This window comes from Orycteropus afer, unplaced genomic scaffold (genome assembly GCF_000298275.1).
Source record: "Orycteropus afer afer isolate SDZICR_OR568_19922 unplaced genomic scaffold, OryAfe1.0 scaffold00525, whole genome shotgun sequence".
NCBI classification, from domain to species: domain Eukaryota; kingdom Metazoa; phylum Chordata; class Mammalia; order Tubulidentata; family Orycteropodidae; genus Orycteropus; species Orycteropus afer.
Window position 1 is genome coordinate 1,391,110 of NW_006922112.1, and position 5,019 is coordinate 1,396,128.

Below are 5,019 nucleotides of genomic sequence, written 5' to 3' on the forward strand. Positions count from 1 at the left end.
TTTTTTTTTTTTTTTTTAATCTTCATAGACTGACTAATGTAATCCAGCTTCAATTAAAAGGAGTACTGGTGACATAAATGGTTGGTTGACTGAAGCGCTGCTTTACAGACATCCATAATAAAGCCTACATTCCAGATTAAGTTCTCAATTAAAAGAGCACTCTTTTGAAAGGATGATGCCTCTGAGTCACTCACTTTTCTTCTTGGCAGAGCACAGTGAAATGTAAAAGTCCATTAATGGATATCTCTAGAGAGTACACAATAAAGAGGAAACAATTGCAACTAGGAGAAAATAATATTTTTCTTCTTATAGTGTCTCTTTAGACAAAAGAAACATGATGACTGACCCTCTTCTCTTGGTGGCATCAGGATGGAAACAGGAAAACAGAAGGATTCAAAATGGTAATGATATTATCTTTCAGAAGGAAACAAAGCCAAGTTTTGTTTCAAATGTGTACTTTTTCTGTTGATTTAAATCAGGACTCTGAATAGTTCATTCTGGTTACACCCTCTGCTGCTGAGAATTTACATTTCCATCTCAAATATACTGAATCAGAAACTACATTTTAACAAGATTTCTAGATGATTATTAAAATGTAGATTCTGATTCAGTATATCTGTTATGGGAATGGAAATTCTCAGCAGGGGTGGAACCAGAAAGAACAGATTCCAAACCTTGATTTAAATGATCAGTGTCGGTGTTCTCTCATTGGAGGGGCTTCCAACAGATAGACTAGAAGGGATGTTGGTGAATCAGTGGTGCATCTGCAAACAGCCCAGGAGAGCTAGAATCAGACAGAACTTCTTTTGTCTTTCACTAAACTCGAAAAGGTTGTGGCTTAGGTGTCTTTATCCTATGGGTTTTGGAAGAGGGAGAGTATTCTATGTTTTGTTGTTGTTAGCTGCTGTGGAGTAGCCACCTACTCATAATGACCCCATGCATAACAGAATGTGGCTTGGGGCTGCTTAGAGTGGCTTTGGGCCAGCTTTATTTTAAGGCTGGGCCCCAGAAAAGAGGAGGGCCCACAGCTCGGGGCTGCCTGATGTGGCTTCAGGGCTGGCTTTATTTTAAGGCCCAGCCCCAGAGAGAAGGGTGCAGAACAGTTAGTAACAACTAAGGAAGGAGAACTTGTCTGTCAGTTTGTCATCCTGTGGTGGCTTGAGTGTTACTGTGAGGCTGGAAGCTATGTCACCAGTGTTGCAAAAGCCAGCAGTATTACCCATGGTGGATAGGTGTCAGGGGAGCTTCTGGGCTAAGACAGACTTGGAAGAAGGAAGAGGCCATACATTTGTCAAACAATTGGCTAGTTAAAACCTTATGAATAGCAGTGAAACACTGTCTGATATATTACTGGAAAACTTTATGAATAACCATGAAACATGGTCCAATATAGTGCCAGAAGAGGAGCCCATCAGGTCTGAAGGCACTCAATATATGACTGACTCCTCAGAGTAGAGACAAACTTAATGATATGGATGGAGTAAAGCTTTTGGGAACCTCCATTGGCTAATGTGGCATCACTCAAAATGAGTAGAAACAAATGCAAACATCCATTAGTAATCAGTACGTGGCATGTATGAATCTAGGATATTGGAAGTTTTCAAAAATGAAATGGAACACATAAAAATTGGTATCCTAGGCATTCATGAGCTGAAATGGATTGGTTTTGGCCATTTTGAATCAGACAACCATATGATCTACTATTCCAGGAATGACAATTTGAAAAGGAATGACATAGCATTCATCATCACAAAGAATATTTCAATATCTGTCTTGAATTACAATGCTGTCAGTGATAGGATAATATCCATACTCCTACAAGGAAGACCAGTTAATACTACTACTATTCAAATCTATAGCCAACCACCAAAGCCAAAAATGAGGAAACTGAAAATTTCTACCAACTTCTGCAGTCTGAAATTGACCAAACATGCAATCAAAATGTGATGATTATCACTGGTGACTGGAATGCAAAAGTTGGAAACAATGAAGAGTAAATAATAGTTGGAAAATATGGCCTTAGTGATAGAAATAATGCTGGGAATTGCATGATAGAATTTTGCAAGACCAATGACTTACTCATTGCAAATACATTTTTTTTTTTCCAACAACATAAACAATGGCTATACATGTGGATTTCACCAGATGGAATACACAGGAATCAAATTGACTACAAGTATGGCAAGGAGCAATGGAGAAGTTCAGTATCTTCAGCCAAAACAAGTCCAGGAGCTGACTGTGGAATAGACTGGCAACTGATCATATGCAAGGTTAAGTTGAAGTTGAAGGCAATTAGAACAAGTCCATAAGAGCCAAAATATGACCTTCATAATATCCCTCCTGAATTAAGAGACTGTCTAAAGAATAGATTTGATGCATTGAACACCAATGACCGAAAACCAGAGGAATTGTGGGATGACATCAAGAATATCATTCATGAAGAGGTTCTGGTAAGATGGCAGAATATGCAAAAAGATTACACAGACCCTCTTCAACAAAGAAAAGGGGAACCAATTAACACAGATACAGAAGATAATCCTGGAGTCCTGAGCTTCGAAGGGAAGGATATAGAAGTGGACTAAACTCCAACTAGTAGAAGAGTTTGCATGGAAACACCAATAAAATGAGACACACAGAGCTGTGGTCCAGCACTGATCCTGAAGGCACAGACAGCTTGGAGATTGCTGAGTGGTGTTAGGACCTAAGAATTAACCTCAAATTTGGCCCTGCTAGCCAGGGGCTGCACAGAGGACTGCACTGGTGGCTGGTGAATAAAACAGGAAGCAACACAGAGAAAGACAGGCTGAGCTGTGGACTTTTGCCTGTCCGGAGCATACAGCCATTTTGAATGTTTACAAGCAGTTTGTCCCTTTTGGACATTTAAAGTGGCAGCGTTCTCCCAGATTCCAGGGGCTTAAGAATAGGCTCCACTTTCCAGGAACTGCAAGGACATTCCAGACACCATTGACTGGAAAAGTGCCAAATTCCCCTTGTTACTCTTATACCCCACACCTTCTTGGTGAATGGAAATGCAGCCAGCTCTCACTACCACACACTTTCTGGGCTGGCAGGAATTCATTCCATCCTGGTCTGTGTGCTCAGACAGAGCCTGGGTGCCCTAACCCCACCATACCCAGATTTTGTTTTCTTCCTTTTTTTTTTAGTTTGTTTTTGTCTGTTTTAAAATTATTATTATTACTGTCTTTATTATTATTTTCTTTATTCTTCCCTTCCAAGGTTCTAGGTTTCAACTTTTCTTTCTTTTCTGTTTCTGGTTCCAGTGTTTTTCTTTCTCATGGTTAATCCCATTACTTGCTTTTCATTTCATGTTTTCTCATTTTTTTCTTCATTATTCTCCTACTCTACATTTTTTATTTTATTGTCCTCACCCCAGATATTGCAGGGCTTTTTTGTTTGTTTGTTTGTTTGTTTGTTGTGTCTGTGTGATTACATGGTTTGCTTTTAGTCCACTTGCTTTTACTTTTTGGTGGTTATTCAATTGTTATTTTGTTTGAGTGGAAGACAGCAACAGTACCCATATGACACAACTACACTAACAACTCCTGCAGTTCCACTTACTGAGTGAGAGCCACCACTTCCTTCTCCATCAACAAGCCAATGATATACAACCACCAAGAAGAGCCTGACTCACCCTTAGCTGCTCTTCATAAACAGTTTACAGAGATCTAAATACAACAATGTCACAGTGTCTTGGAGAAAACAGACCATCACAGTCCACACAAAGAAGCAAGATTAGATTGTAGAAACCAGGAAGCCAGATACAGACACAGAACACATCCCTGAGGAAGAAGCAGCATTGGAACTCCCTGATAAAGAATTCAGAAGAATTATATTTAGGTATCTTCAAAGGATTGAGAGACAGATCAAGGAAAACACTGACAAAATTAAGGAAAACACAGACAAAATCCTAGAAGAATTTCAGAAGAAAATACAAGAAAAAAATGACAACATAAATGAAAAATTAGAAATGATTCAAAGTCTACAGATAGAAATCCAGAAGATTAATACTAATTGTCAGAAATGGATAACACATTGAAAGGCCAAAGGAGTAGAATCAATGCAATGGAAGACAGAATTAATAAGATTGAAGACAAACACCAGAATACTTCTTTGGAAAGAAATAAATCAGAAAAAAAATATCAAAACAAAATGAAGAAAGCCTAAGGTTCATGTGGGATACCATGAAAAGGAATAACTTATGTGTCATTGGAATTCCAGAACAGTAAGAGAAAAATAAAATCACTGAGAAAATTGTGCAAGATTTGCTGGAGGAGAACTTCCTTGATATGATGAAAGATGAGAATATATCTATTCAGGAAATCCGACAAACCCCAAACAGGAGAGACACCAAAAGAAAATCACCAAGACATATAATCATCAAACTCATCAAAACCAGACAAAGAAAGAATCCTGAAAGCAGCCTGGGAAAAATGAAAAGTTACTTACAAAGAACAGCCAATAAGAATAAGCTCTGATTTCTCAGCAGAAACCATGCAAGTGAGAAGGCAAAGAGATGGTTTATATATAAAATCCTGAAAGAGAAAAATTTCCAACCAAGAATTATCTACCCAGCAAAATTATCCCTCAAATATGATGGTGAAATTAGGAGATTTCCAGATAAGCAGAAATTAAGGGAATTTATTAAAACCAGAACAACCTTACAAGAGATACTAAAGGGGTCCTTTGAACAGAGAACCAATAATAGCAAACAACACCTGACCATTAATACACATGATGACATAACCCAGAAAGCAACACAGTTATGGATATGTTGTTGTTGTTGTTAAGTGCCATAGAGTCGTTTCCGACTCATAGCAACCCCATGCACAGCAGAATGAAACACTGACCGATCCCACGCCAGCCCCACAATCCCTGCTATACTTGAGCCCATCATCGCAGCCACCATGCCAATCCATCTCGTTGAAGGCCTCCCCCTCTTTCGTTGACCCTCCACCCTACCAAGCATGACATCCTTCTCCAGGGAATGGTCCCTTCTGA